Source organism: Nomascus leucogenys, chromosome 10 (assembly GCF_006542625.1).
Source record: "Nomascus leucogenys isolate Asia chromosome 10, Asia_NLE_v1, whole genome shotgun sequence".
NCBI lineage: Eukaryota > Metazoa > Chordata > Mammalia > Primates > Hylobatidae > Nomascus > Nomascus leucogenys.
Window position 1 is genome coordinate 96,230,299 of NC_044390.1, and position 15,125 is coordinate 96,245,423.

The following is a 15,125-nucleotide window of genomic DNA, read 5'->3' on the forward strand; positions in this document are numbered from 1 at the left end:
AAAGGAAATGGCCTTAGGCCTCCAATGGTTGAGAAACTACAGAAAGGTAAATATATGGGGGAAACTAATGGAGAAAGGTTTGTTTGCAGATTTTTTCTGTGTCAACTCCAGGCTAATCATAGTCTAGAGTTATCTCCAGTAAAGGAGAGTTTATATCATCCATTTAGGTAGAAAAGGAGAGGGTAGACAGAACTTTTCCTGCCTTTGTTTCTTATTAATCACGTTTAACTCAACATAATTCTTATGTCAAAAACACATATTTTTGGGTAACATTCTGGTTCCCTTCAAGTTGAAAGCTTGTATTCACAAACAAAAATTGCACATGCAGAAGTGTTTAATTTTAATAAAGTCCAGGTAATCAATTCTTTCTTTCACGGATCACACCTTCGGTGTTGTATCTGGAAAGTCATCACCAAACACGATGATATCTAGAATTTCTCCTGTGTTATCTTCCAGGAATTTTATCATTTTGCATTTTTACATTTAGTTCTGTGGCCCACTTCAAGTTAGTTTTTGTGAGGATGCAACCCAGAAGAATAACATCAGAGGACTGACATGACTCAAGTTCAAGACTGCCTGGAAAACCGGAATAGCCAAGACAATGTGGTATTGCTGAAGGAATAGGTAAATTGAGGAATAGGACAGAAAAGACAGCCCAGAAACAGACCTGCATAAATGTGGCCAACTGATCGTTGACAAAGGAATAAAGGCAACTCAATGAAGTCAAAGTCTTTGACAGCCTTTTCAGTAAGTGGTGCTGGCACAACTGGGCACCAAAATCCGTAAGAATGATAGTGATGATGATGATGATGAGATGGATCACAGAGCTTGCATTCTCATGTATTTTGCTTTTTCAAACCATGCAGTGACAAATGCCCTCGTGCCAACCTACTCGGGCACAGATGCCTTTTATTCTAGGGTCTCTACCAAGAAATGAGTCTTACGGTAAGATAAGGCAGTATTTTAATTCCACTAACTCCATTGTTCTTCACAACAGCCCTGTGAGGTTGGTGTTATCACATCTCCATTTCTTCTAGATAAAGAACCTTGAGACTCTGGGAGGTGAACATATGTGGTAGACTGCATTTTCCAAAGATGGTCACAACAGTCTCTCCTGCCTGCCCACGTCCTCTCCAAAGTGACCTTATTACGTCTCCACTGGAGAGGTGGAATCTAATGCCCTCGCCTGGAATCTGGGCTGGCCTTAGTGAGTTGCTTGTGTTGAGGCTCAGAAACCAACATCTCAAAATATGTGCCCTTGACATGCTGAACTGAAGAAGCAGCCTCAAGGTCTCTCTGACCTTCCAACCATCACCCTCCTACCCTCTCTCAATCCTCTGTCTCCCTTAAAGCACAGGATAAAGTTCTCTGAGGTTCTCTTTTCTGTCTAAAGTCTGGACCCCACAGGAAGAAAACAATGGCCTCTGGTGCCTTCTCTGAGTTTTTATCCATTGAATTCATATTGCAGGAAGAAAGATGGAAATCTGTCAACACAGCCGGATAGACTTTTGTCACAAAGCATTTCCTGCTGTGCAGGCCCTACAGACTTTGCCCCAGGCCACTGTCCATTCCTCAAGCCCATTGAATTTCTCTAAAAATCATTTACTAACCCTCTAAAATCATCCACATTCTCCCATCTTCCTTTCCCCTAAGAAGAAAGGTATATAACCGTCTGTACACCTTATTGCGTCAGGTTGGGGTAACAACTCTGCGATTTTCTCTCCATGCATGCTGACTAATTTTTACGCCATTTATCCTATTAACCTGCGTTTTTTGAGTTGATTTTTCAGCAAAACTTCAGAGGGCAAAGAAGTTTTCCTTTGGCCCCCTGCACTCAGCCAATAGAATTTGACAGAAGTCTGAGCTTTCTGGTGCCAGGTCACAAAAAGACCTTCCACCTATGCTCCTGGAACACGAGCCCTTCAGATGCCCCCTCACAGAAGCCAGCCTCCGTGTCATGGGAAACCCAGGCCAGACTGAGGAGCCACATGTGGACCCTTCAGCCTACTAACAGCAACTGCTGTTCACACGGGTGGCCATGTTGAACATCAGCACAGTTCCACCTCCAGATGGCTCTGTGCAGTCTGCAGGAAAATGAAGGAACACAGGAATCCTCAGCAGATGCAGGTCAGAAAACCTTCTTCTATGTTCAGTCCCACCTTGGCAGAAATCTGCAACATCCTGGGAAGGACAGATGTTGCATTCCATTAAAAGTGGGAGTGGGGTCGGGCGCGGTGGCTCACGCTTGTAATCCCAGCACTTTGGGAGGCCAAGGCAGGCGGATCACGAGGTCAGGAGATCGAGACCACGGTGAAACCCTGTCTCTACTAAAAATACCAAAAATTAGCCGGGCGTGGTGGCAGGCGCCTGTAGTCCCAGCTACTCGGAGAGGCTGAGGCAGGAGAATGGCGTGAACCCGGGAGGCAGAGCTTGCAGTGAGCCGAGATTGCGCCACTGCACTCCAGCCTGGGTGACAGAGCAAGACTCCGTCTCAAAAAAAAAAAAAAAAAAAGGGGGAGTGAAACCCACTTTATATATTTTTTATTTAATTTTATTATCTTTTTTTTGGAGACAGAGTCTCGCTCTGTCACCCAGGCTAGAGTGCAGTGGCACGATCTTGGCTCACTGCAACCTCCACGTCTCCGGTTCAAGCAATTCTCCTGCCTCAGCCTCCTGAGTATCTGGAATTACAGGCACCTACCACCAACCCTGGCTAATTTTTTGTATTTTTAGTAGAGACAGGGTTTCACCATGTTAGCCAGGCTGGTAACTCCTGATCTCAGGTGATCCACCTGCCTTGGCCTTCCCAAGTGCTGGGATTATAGGTGTGAGCCACCGTGCATGGCCAAACTCACTTTAATTAGGTCATTGAAGGTCAAGGTGACCCCAGCAAGTTGCAGAAGACTTGGAGAGCATCTGAGAGGCTGACGGGTTGGCTGCCAGGCCATGCCTCACGGTGATCTGAGGTCAGTTCAGAGAATCTCCGCCATGGGTTTTTATGTCTGACTGATGCAGTGCAGTCGGCTGAGGATGGCAGTGAATGTGCAGAACTTATCTTTCTGTCTTTCCGAGGACAAAGTTACTTTAAAAAATCATCCAGCCCAATTCTATCTTCCAGCAATGCTTGACATATAATAAGGCCTCAATAATTTTTCTCTTGAGTGAATGAAGGTATTGCCCACGTCTGACAGATGAGGCAGCTGAGGCTAAGTGACTTGGATAAGCCATCTTGCTGGTTCTGTAGAGGTCTCCTGATGTAAAAAGTCTCATTAGTTAAGAAAACTATCATCTAAGACTCCCTTGGCCAGTAACTTTCTTTTATGCAAAGCGAAAAGGTCAATTTAAAACTAAACCTAAATGAAATGGAATTCAAATGCTCAGGGTCAAATCCTAGGGGGAGGCACTGAGGAAAGGACAGCTGTCTGGGGGTCTGTGGCAGGGACTGAAGCTCTGCAGTGCCAGTCAAGGCAGGGATCTAAGCTCTGTGGCACCAGTTGATGGCAGGGGTCTAAGCTTTGCAGCGCCAGGCGGGCAGGGATCTAAGCTCTGGCAGTGGCAGGATGAGGGGCAGTGAGGCAGCTTTGCAGCGCCAGGCGGTGGCAGGGATCTAAGCTCTGCATTGCAGTCGGTGACAGGGATCGAAGCTCTGTGGCACCAGTTGATGGCAGGGGTCTAAGCTTTGCAGTGCTGGTTAATGGCAGGGATCTAAGCTCTGCAGTGCCCATGGCCCATTGGTTCATCCTGGCCGAGCCTCCAACAAACAGCCCCATGCAGCTTCTTTGCCTCGAGCGTTTGTTGATTTGCCAGTTCCTGTAGTATAAACACTTGTGATTTCATGCCGCCAACCCAAAGTCACTGAATGCAGAATTGGGAAGAGATGTGCCACCACGGCTTTTGGTAGCTGGTATGACCAGCTCAATGGTCTCCAGTTACTGGAGTCCCCACCATTCCCTCTTGTCTTGCCACCAGCACTTGAATTTGCAGCCCCTGGAAATGTGAGCACCAAGCAAGAAAAGAATCAACCCCAGCTGGCTCCAAATCCAGCATTCCAGGTTAGAGAACTGTCCGCAAGAGGAAACTGAAATTCCTCATAGTCAGAGCTACACTCTACGTTTCCCGAGGTTGCTTAGTTACTGAGCTGCAGATCTAGGGTTGGAAGGCGGGCTTTCTGGCGGAGGCTTTCTCACTCCAAGGTAGTTGCTTGTTTCATTACCTCATGCTGTTTTTTTTTTATTTTTTCTGCCTAGGCTGTGACAGTTCATTTATCATATATTTCAGGGACAATGGCATTTGTACTGATAGTGGAATCGTGGAAAATAGGAGGAAAAACGCTGACAGCAACCCAGGTCCTTTGACGTATTTCTGACTATAAATAAAAACAATTAGATGCAAACAATATTTTTGAAAATAGAGAGAAACCACCAGTCTTTTGGACTCCATGATTCATAATCCCCCACTTCTCTGTGTAGATGATAAAATTTGTGATTCCAAACTGCTGTTTTTTTTTCTCTCTCTCTCTTCATGGAATGGAATGAAAATGGAAACAAGCCAGGTCTATGACAGCCTGGACACTTGGGGGGTGAGATGGAGAAGGTGCAGAGATGACCCTTGCCTGGGTATTTTTTTCGTCCATTTCCCTGTGTGCTGTTGATACCTTTCTAATCCCCAAGGAGCACAAAGGAAAGGAAACAGAGGCTGCATTCACGAATCAGGCCAGTGAACTGGCAAACGAGTCTTGCGTATGCAGAGACTCACTCTTCTCTTTCTGAGCCTTACCTTTAATCACACACATACACATGCACACACATGCGTACACACTTACACATGCACACACATGCATTCGTATATGTACGCATGCACACAAGCACATGCAGGCACATGCATACACACACAATGCACACATGCACGCACACTCACACGCTGGCATATGCACACATGCACACACACATGCAGGCATATGCATACATGCAATGCACACATAAACACACACTGGCATGTGCACACACACACATGCAGGCACATGCATACACATGTGCTCACACAATGCACACACATGCGCACACACAACACACATGCACACACACATGCACACACATACACACATATGGACAAAAATAAAGAGGAAAAACTGGAAATCTAAAAAAAAATCTGTAAATGGACTGATGTTTCTTCTGCTACCAGGTGTTGAATTTTGTTTCTCCTTTTGCTAAAACTTTCTCTAAGCCTAATACTCCTTGGAAATAAAACCCACAATCCACTTTTGAAAACTACTGAAGATCTTTTTCTTTTCGTTGGGATCATAAAATACTCTCGACCCTGAACCAGCTGCAGAAGTGAAGATGAAGTTAATACATGCTTCATATTTGGCCCAAATGTCCACTTTCCTATTTACAGCCCGTGAAACTTTTGCAGAATCAAGGCTATGGTCCTGGGAAGATGGAGGCTGCATTGCCCAGCACATTCAGGTAACCAGAAGCAGAGTGTGGCAGCATAGGGCAACAACAATTACTGATTTTTGTTTTGTAGAAATGAGACAGAGGAGGCATACATATCAGCACATTTATGAAAGTAAACATCGTGGAAGGCAATTATTGTCTCTGAGCTCCAGATCCACCCTTCCATGCTGTTTTGTGACCCTACAAAATCAGCATATGTTTGATTTACCAGCTGTTTTCTTGTAGTCTCTTCCAGTGAGGGAAATTAGAAGGAGGCCTCCAGGCTAGAGGAAGAGCAGGGATTTGCTCCTTCATCTCTTCTTCCTGGGCTCCTTGTCTTCTTGCTGTTCCCATGAGCATTAGGGCAGTAATGCTTCGTCCCACAGCATCAGTTCCTTCCCACAGCAGCAACTGGATCCAGTTCACAGTTTCTCCAGCACTTGCAGAACCAGCCCCATTTCACTCCCTCACGGACAATACCATCAGCCAGCCCATGTCCCCACCTCGGAGGTCTGGCTTCCATGCCCAGATTTGGAGGAGCCAGCAACAGCTGAGCAGCAAGCTCTCCTTGGAGGGGGCTCCCAGACCCACAGGGTGTCTATAAGCTTCCAAGTTGGGATAATTCCAACCTACTCTTTGTTCCTTCAGCACCCGGGATGGTGGCTGCTTTATGCATCAGGTTCCAGGGTGTCACCCAGGCCTCTGTTTCCCCTCCTGACCTCGTGGTCTGCCCACCTCCGCCTCCCAAAGTGTTGGGATTACAGGCGTGAGCCACCACGCCTGGCCTAGTTAACCATCTTTATGCTAAAATCTCTCTGTACAAATGACTGATGCAGATTCTGTCTCTTGGTTATACTCTGATGAATACAATGGAAACTGCCATTAGCAGGTGCAGTCACCATACCTGAAAGACGTCTGTGGGCTTGGGAGAAGGTTGAGAATGACCAGACACAGATCTCCTCCCACTTCTCTCCCCTTCTTGGACAGACTGGAGGAGGGCGTGCTCTGCCTTCTTAAGTGTGGTATGGGCGTGTGGCGTGCTCTGGCCAATGATGTGGGAGTAGAAGGGATGGGTGTCACCTCTGATTGGAAACACTTAAGAGCCAGTGCACACTCTTCTTGTCTCCTTCTCCTGCCCAGGAGGCCCACGATGTACGTGCCTCAATATGAAGGCCATCTGGGGTGCTGAGCCGTCACTGTATGGGGAATGCCTGCCCTGGACACTCACCACTGCTGTCTTTGCCTAAACAATAGAGGCATGTTGTGGAAGGATGCTGAGATTCTGGTGCTGTTTGTTACCTCAGCATCCCCTAACTGATCCTGACTAATTGAGATGGCAGGCAAGACCTTAGCCATTTTGTTTATCTACTGTATCACCTAGAACAGTGCTTGGCCTATAGTAGGCACACAAGAAAGAGGTGACGAATGAATGGATAAAAGTGAGAATTCATGTACAAGAGTTCTAATAGGAAAGATGAAATGGCACCAAATTTCTGAAACCATAACAAGAGAAAAACAAACAGAAAGGTTCTGAAACCAGTGGTTCTCAGTCCTATCAGATATGATATCTCCATTGCTAAATGAAAGTTTTAAAGCTCCCCTTTTACAACGCTGAAATGGAATTCACAGATAATGTCACGTACATACAAGGTAATTTTATTAAGATTAATATAATGCTCTAACTGGATATCGAATCAAGTAAAATGCATTTGTAATTTAATGATATATACTTCAACATGCCGTTTGAGCATGACCACGGGAGAAAACGTCTCTTCATAGTCATTGTAAATGCTGCAGATTGAATGCAGGTTGACACTTAGTAGCTGCTGAAGACATTTTCCAGTGTGGGGAATAACTCTCTATAAAGTTATAACAAAGACAAAATATTCCCTGATTAACCCTGAGTTTATATTTGTGAAAAATTCATGGTTCTGCATATTAAATTACAGTGCAGATAACTACAGCTTTCCCCTCTAGTTTGATGGGACATTTACAAGTTGTGAATGACACAGAACAATTTTTTTGAGACAGTCTCACTCTGTCACCAGGCTGAAGTGCAGTGGCACAATCACAGTTCACTGAAGCCTTGACCTCCTGGGCTCAAGCAATACCCCCACCTCATCCTCCTGAGTAGCTGGGACTACAGGTGTGCACCACCACACCTGGCTGATTTTTTTTTATATTTGTAGAGATGGAGTTTCACCATGTTGCCCAGGCTGGTCTGGAACTCATGGACTCAAGTGATCCTCCTGCCTCAGCCTCCCAAAGTGCTAGGATTACAGGTGTGAACCACTGTACCTGACCAGAACACAGGACAATTCTTTGTCACAAGAGCCTGTCCTGGACATTGCAGGGCATTTAGTACCTCTGACTTATGACCATGAAATGCAAGAATATGCCTTGATCCTTGCAAAAAATAATCACTCCTGAAAATGTGCCAGACACTTACATGGTATGGGGACAGTTATGTCCCTACTGAGATCTGTGGCTCTAAATAGAATATTCTATCCCTGAAGGTCCCTATATCACACACAGACCTTCCACCCATCTTAGTCCACAGAGGGCAGTGAGTCATCACATCGTGGTCACTGCTATTGCCTCACAGTGACCAAAGGCAGGCCACAAGAGGAAAGAAGAGGAAGAGAATCCATTGCTTTCAATGTGGACAGATGAGCAAACAAGAGTGCATTTTCATTCACCAAGTCCTGGAGGTGCGGTAGGGTGGGAGAGGCAGAACAAGCCTGTGTGCCTGAGAGGGAAGAAGATGCTTCTGAAAACATCACAGACAAAACATATTTCTCTTCCATATGCATGGGAATGCGTCAGCCTTCCTCTGCTTGGCTTTCCTCTCTTCATCAACCCTCACCCTGACCTTCTATCTGTGTGATTGCAATCAGCATAAAGCAACCACAGGATGGTTCACCTACATTCAGGAGGTCATCTACAGCCTTTTCCATGCTTGTAATCTCCTAGGTAATAGGAAATGGCCATTGTTGGCCCCTGCCCCAGTGGATCCTGTTGGTAGAGGGTGCCCAAGCTTGACCCAGGTCATTGCTCCAAGGTATCCTTCAGAAAGGAGTGAGAGCTGCTGCTTCCAGACTTGGACATCTGCGTGATTGGCAGCCTTCTGCCCAACTCCTGCAGTGCACAACCTGCTCAACCATGCATAGTGATTCTAGAAGATAGTTCTTGACTTGATAACAATGAAAAATAATGTTGAGTTATCACACCACTGGCTCTTTTGCCAAATGCTTCATGGGCCCTTCATTCTAACATTTTTCTGGAAAGAAACCTTCCTGCATTATATGTGCTGGGCTTCCCCTCTGGTTTCATGGTCACCCTGGCAGGCTGTGAAGCACAAGGCATTCTGGGACTTCTGCTTAAGACTTATTCCCACTCAGTATTTATTGACCAATAGGACCACCAACTCTTTCACTAGAGACCATCTATCAAACTGCTTCAGTTCACCTGCTTTTGCCAAGGCACTCTCTGCGAGTTCCTGAGTAGGAAGTTTTCCCTGGCTTTGCACATAGATATCTGTGACTTTTTTCTGACTTCTAGGGAAAGAAGTCCCACCAACATCTCAAAGAGTGCAGCAGGTTGTTGGACCATGAGAGCAAGAGCTTGTCTGACTTCTGGTGACCTCACTGGAGTGTTTCTCAGCTCATAGACAAGGTGGCTGGTGGTGCACACCATGACTTTGAAGGTGGATGAGCATGAGGAAGTTTAGTGCAGATTCTGAGACAGGCTCTGGAGCTGGATGCGTGGGTTCAAAGCCTCACAGTAGCCCTGTGGCTATAGTTGAGCAAGTTGCTTAATCTCTCCTTGCCTTAGTCTCCTCATTTGTAAAACCGGGATAATAACAGTACTTGCATTTTAGGGTTACTGTGATGTTCAATGACTTAATATGGTTGGAACAATCCTTATTCATAAGAAGCTGGCATTCATTATGTTATGCATTAGTTACGAACTATGTTCATAGCTAATGCATATAATGAACATATGTTCATAACTAATGCACATAATGAATGCCAGCTTCTTATGGTTTCATGGCATTACTGCTAATGATGAGATAAAGATGAATGCATCAATACAAGTATTGGTAACAATACAGGTGGTCTTCAGATAGGGCAGAAATCCTTATGGCTGGAATTTGTGAAATGGAATCTGAGTAGTATATCCATAGCATGTGCTCAGTGGCTATTAGACAGAGTTCATCTACAAGTATTTGGCAGCGTTTTTGTGCTTACCAACTGGTAAGGCAGTTATTTCTTAAAACTAGATTAATTTCTTGTTGCTGCAGAATATTCCCATCTCCCAGCATTTGGCGCTCATGTGCTGTCTCTCCTAAACAAACACCACCCACGCGCTGAGCATCACTGGCTGCTCCATGTTCACTATGTGGCACCTAGAAAACTTCCTGAAAGTTTTATTTGCCTCCTGATTTTGGCAGGTGGGCCCGAGACAGGCTGCCTGCTTTATTTTCTGACCTGGTTTCTTGGTTGCATTCCTGGGTTTGGGAAGATGACTCAGATCTCAAAGTCTTGGATAGTAGACAACATACTTGCAGACGATGTCCCTGGTCCTGTTTAGGTTGTAGCTGTGATGTTCAGCAGGAGGGTGATGACTCGGCTCAGGTGAATCCTCCCCAGAGGCTGTGGTTGGCTCATGTGCCAGGGAACGTAATGAGCCACTTGGTTCATTCAGACTCTTCTATCTCCTCTGCCAATTCTGGGGAAGCTCTCCCTGGCTCTTATGTAGACACACTCAGATGTATGCAGTATTTCCCAAATTTCAGCAGTGCTCAATCTACATGCAGAATTACTGCCATATCCACACATTGTCTCGAGTTCTCAATATTTTGATTAATTTTTTCAAGACTTTATTATGAAAAATGTTAACCAAAGAGAAAGATAAATTGTACAGTACCCACTCATATACCCACTGCCTCGCTTCTGTAAGTAACATTCTGCTGTGTTTGCTCTATCGCATATCTGTCCGCTTCCCAGCTCTCTATTCATCTTCTTTTGTGATTCATTTCAAAGGAAGTTGCAAACATCTGTTTACCCCTCGAGGCTCTAGACTGCATGCTATTAACTAGACTTCAATAATCAATTTCTTGTTTTATGTAAAAAACACAACTTTGTACTATTACCAGAGATGGAAAACTACTATCACCAAACATAAACACAATTAAGTCCTTTTAAATAGGGATGGAGAAAACACAATAGTGTTAGAAGACACCAAGGGGACGTGTTCAGAGCTTCTGCGGGAGGAAGAGACCCCAGGCCCGAAGGGCCGTGTGAGTTTTTCCTTCTAGATAAAGCTGAGGCATTGCTAGGCTCTGGATCTGGATGTCCTGGGTTAACATTGTTCCAGCTCCTTCACTCTCTGGCTGTGTGAGCTTGGACAAGTCACTTAACTTCTCTGTGCCTTGGTTCCCTCCTCTGCAAAATGGGGATGGGGATCATGGTACCAACTTCACTGGGTGGTTTGAAGAGTAAATGAGTTAATATATACAAACTCCTTAGACTTTTGCCTGCACGTAGCAAACATCCAATTCATGCAGTCACCCTCTGATATGGTTTGGCTGTGTCCACACCAAATCTCAACTTGAATTGAATCTCCCAGGATTCCTGCATGTTGTGAGAAGGATCCAGTGGGAGGTAACTGAATCACGGGGGCTGGTCTTTTCCGTGCTAGTCTCGTGATAGTGAATAAATCTCATGAGATCTGATGGGTTTATCCGGGGTTTCCGCTTTTGCTTCCTCCTCATTTTTCTCTTGCTTCCACCTTGTAAGAAGTGTCTTTCGCCTCCTGCCGTGATTCCGAGGCCTCCCCAGCCATGTGGAACTGTAAGTCCAATTAAACATCTTTTTGTTCCCAGTTTTGGGTATGTCTTTATCAGCAGCATGAAAACGGACTAATACACCCTCTCTCTACCTGTGGGTGTAGTCTGATGACATCTATGTGGCAGTGTAGGGTGGCAGCCATGGAGGAACGCTGTTTAAATATCCCTTCTAGAGGGAGTTGCCAGAAGGAGAGTCGTTCACCACAGCTTCTGACCTCAGAGGCCTTCAGAAGCCACCTGGTCAGTGTCCAAGCACGGCCAAGGTGCAGGGTGGCTGCTGGGACTCCATGCAAGGCTCCTTTATGGGCAACCTCTGTGGCAGCACTTCCTGCTTGGCTGCCCAAGGATTCCCAGTGCTTCCTGCAGTCAGGCACTTCCTGCCCGGTTCTCCCTCCTTCCCATCCTCCTTTCCCAGGGACCAGACCCGCATCACGTCCTGAAGCTCAGCCTGCCTACTCCTGCTCCATCTTTTCTTTATCCTTCACAACTGCAGTCCTCAATTAATCTCTGGTGCACTTAACTCTGTCTGCTTCCTGAAGATGCTCACAGATTCTGAGGATTCCCCACGTGCTGTGACGTGAGAGTCAGGGGCAAGGGAGGAAAACAGCCAGCTCCACTACCTGTCTACCCTCCCTCCCAACCATTGAGAAAGTTCCCTGTTAGAGATTCATTCCTTTGGACCATGAAGCTTTTTGATTCCCATTAACCTTGAGTGAGTCACGCTTAAGCCTTTTACAAAATTTTCTGATTTGTTTGTGAAATATAACATATATACCAATGAACATCAGATATATAAATGGGTTGTATGAATAATTATAAAGCAAACTATATACCAGCAAGTGAAAACATAACACACTGCCCCAGAAGCACCCACAATGCACGAAAAATCACCCCCCTCCCCGTGAGGTGCCTAAGTAAGGAGAGGAGGGGGAGAGTGGCTGCCAGGGGAAGGACCAAGGATGTGCTCTGTGGCTCAGCCCCCTGGCTCTGCCCAGCCTTTCCTTGTTGGCACAGATCAGCCTGAGGGCCACGCTGCACACCACGGGCCCATGACCCTCCATCAGAGTCACCGGGCACTGGCTGAACAAGCACCTGCAGTGAGCTCTGGATTACAACACAGCTATGAAAAGAAGCCAGCTGGTGCTCTCCCTACTCATATGGAGAGATTGCCAGGGCAGATTCCAAAGTAGAAAAGTCAGAAGCAATACAGGAGGGCCTGTGTGCCCAGCTCCCACTGTGAAAACCAACCCAGCTGATGGAGATTCTTCTCCATTGCTTTCTAGGTTGTCGCTGCCCTCAGCCTCCAGATGCAGCCCCCTGCCACCTTCAGGACCCCTGGCTCTCCCGCTGACTCAGTAGTGAAAGGGTTTACGTGCGCGGAAGGAGTCCTTCAGGAATCTGTTCATAGAATGCCATAGTGCAGAGGAAAGTAAGACTATGCCACTGTATTTGACTTAAAACCTCCAGAAGGATACATAGGGAAGCGACAAAACCTACAGGGAGCAGGGGAGGAAGAGGGATGGGGCTGCAAGCCAGGGGATGCCTGCAGCCACCAGGAGATGGGGGGAGGCAGGGAGGATCCTTTCCCAGAGCCTCTGGAAGGAGTATGGCCCTGCCTACACCTTGATTTGGATTTCTGGCATCTGGAACTGTGAGAGAACAATTGTCTGCTGTGGAAAGTGACCTAAGTTTGTGGCAATTTGTTACAGCAGCCCCAGAAAATAGAACACCTGCTAAGTGAGACTCCTCAGCCAGGCCAGAGAATGTGCGTTCTGACGGACTGCTTCTCATTTGCACCAATCACTGTGAGTGCCTGATGGGTGGGCATCCGGTGCCCAGAGAAGGAGTTGTTCTATTATCCTTGCACTCCATAAAGAACAGGTAGAAATGAGTGCTTCTTACCGAGAAGAAATCCACCCATCGTTTCTGAATGGCTGTTTTGATTTCATCTTCCAAGGTGGATGATAACTGATTATGAAAACCTCCCTCCCTCTCAGTCTCTCAACAAAACCTAGCTTTGCCAGTTGCTTTGAGCTGGAGGGTTCTTTGCTTAATATCTAGCAATGCTAGACAGTAATCTTTACTAGGCTAACAGAAATGCTGTCCAAAATGTGCATTTCAAACACAACCTCGTGATGTACTTGCAGTCCAGCATTACATATGTAATGCGTGTATCCAGTAAGGATACCATCCCTGGGGGCACGGAGGTCTTGACCAGCAGTCAGGGGTCCCTGGCACTCTTCAAGATGCCTATGTTTTGCTGCTGGTGGAGGGGGGTGGCAGTGTCAGGGCTAGAAAAGTCTGTTGTATCTCCGACATCATTCCTGGTTCCATAGCCTCTTTACCTGGTTTTTCACCCCTCTTGGAGATTCTTGCTAGTCAATATCCTTTAAATAAATTGAATAAGTTCAATTTCTGCATAAATCAGCCAGAGTTGCTCTCTGTTGCTTGCAAATGAGGATTCTAACAGTGACAGAGATTGGGTATATTAGTGAGGCCTGCCTGGATGCATTCTGGGGTGAATGTATGAAAAGTTGGGAAGGACAGGCAGAATCCTCAGGCTTTGAGCCCATGTAGAGTTTATACCCGTGTTGTCCAAGGTAGTAGCTGCTAGTCACATGTGGCTCTATAATTTTAAATTAATTAAAATTAAGTGGCCAGGCATGGTGGCTCATGCCTGTAATCCCACCACTTTGGGAGGCCAAGGCGGACGGATTACCTCAGGTCGGGAGCTCGAGACCATCCTGACCAACATGGAGAAACCCTGTCTCTACTAAAAATATAAAAAATTAGCCAGGTATGGTGGCACATGCCTGTAATTCCAGCTACTCACGAGGCTGAGGCAGGAAAATCACTTGAACCCGGGAGGCAGAGGTTGAGGTGAGCCGAGATCATGCCATTGCACTCCAGCCTGGGCAACAAGAGCAAAACTCCGTCTCAAAGAAAAAAAAATTAAGTAAGATTAAAGATTTACTTCCTGTGTTGCACCAGATACATTGGGAGACTAGGAATGCTCAGAAGCCACAGTGGCTGGGGGCTGACATATTGGTCTGCACAGGTTCAGAACATCCCTGTCATCACAGAAGGTCCTGGTGAACAGTGCTAGCTTAGAGAATAAAAGAAAAACTCTCTTCCTTGTGACCCAAGGAAGCCCTGAATCTCTTCTCACTGTAAGTGTGAAGGGAGAAGCCACCTTGATTCTACTGTGTGAAGTATCCCATAGTCCCAAGGCTTTGCAATCTTTGTGCTATTGCTATTGAGGGAAGATGATGTAATGATGTATTAATTGACATGGTTTTCTTTTTTCTTCTGAGCCAAATGTTTTTACTTCTACTCTATAGGTCTTCTTTCTGAAACCGCCCAACTTTTCTCCCAGAGAGTATCATGGAACTGAACTTTCAAGATCAGGGCATCTGGACATCAAGACAACAGAACCCTCATCTGGCCACCTGCTGCTTGTTGACCAATTCCCATAGAAACCACTAACTTCAATCAGTTGGAGAGACGGATTTGAGATTTGCCTTCTGTCTCTCAGCTGATGTCACCAGCAATAAAGCCTTCTTCCCTGGCAATACTCAATGTCTTAGTGATTGGCTTTCTGTCCAGGGAGCAACTGGACCTAGGCTGAATCCCTGGTGTTCAGCAACACTCCCATTTCAAATAGTTAGAGATTCACTCACTATTTTAATAAAAACCTCCCGAGAACCAACTATGAGCCAGGATTACATCTGGGCTCTGGAGATACAGGAGGAAACAAAATGGAAACAAAAATGTCTGCCTTCATCGTGCTTACACACTGGGGGAAAAATGACAATCAGTAATAAGATACATTTAAAAAG

The 15,125-nt window shown here is 46.0% G+C and overlaps 1 protein-coding gene and 1 long non-coding RNA gene across 3 annotated transcripts in view; one reads left to right on the plus strand and one right to left on the minus strand.

Annotated features, from left to right (window-relative positions):
- The window catches only part of TMEM132D (transmembrane protein 132D), an 824,162-nt gene that overhangs the window by 23,976 nt on the left and 785,061 nt on the right, over positions 1-15,125 (minus strand). The window lies entirely within an intron of this gene.
- On the plus strand, positions 782-14,860 carry LOC105740373. Of its 2 annotated transcripts, none has more exons than XR_004032095.1 (4): positions 782-2,127; positions 12,570-12,715; positions 12,996-13,243; positions 14,628-14,860. It is a non-coding gene; the product is annotated as an uncharacterized LOC105740373 (long non-coding RNA). The 2 variants fall into 2 exon arrangements; XR_004032094.1 differs by having other exon boundaries at positions 12,996-13,091.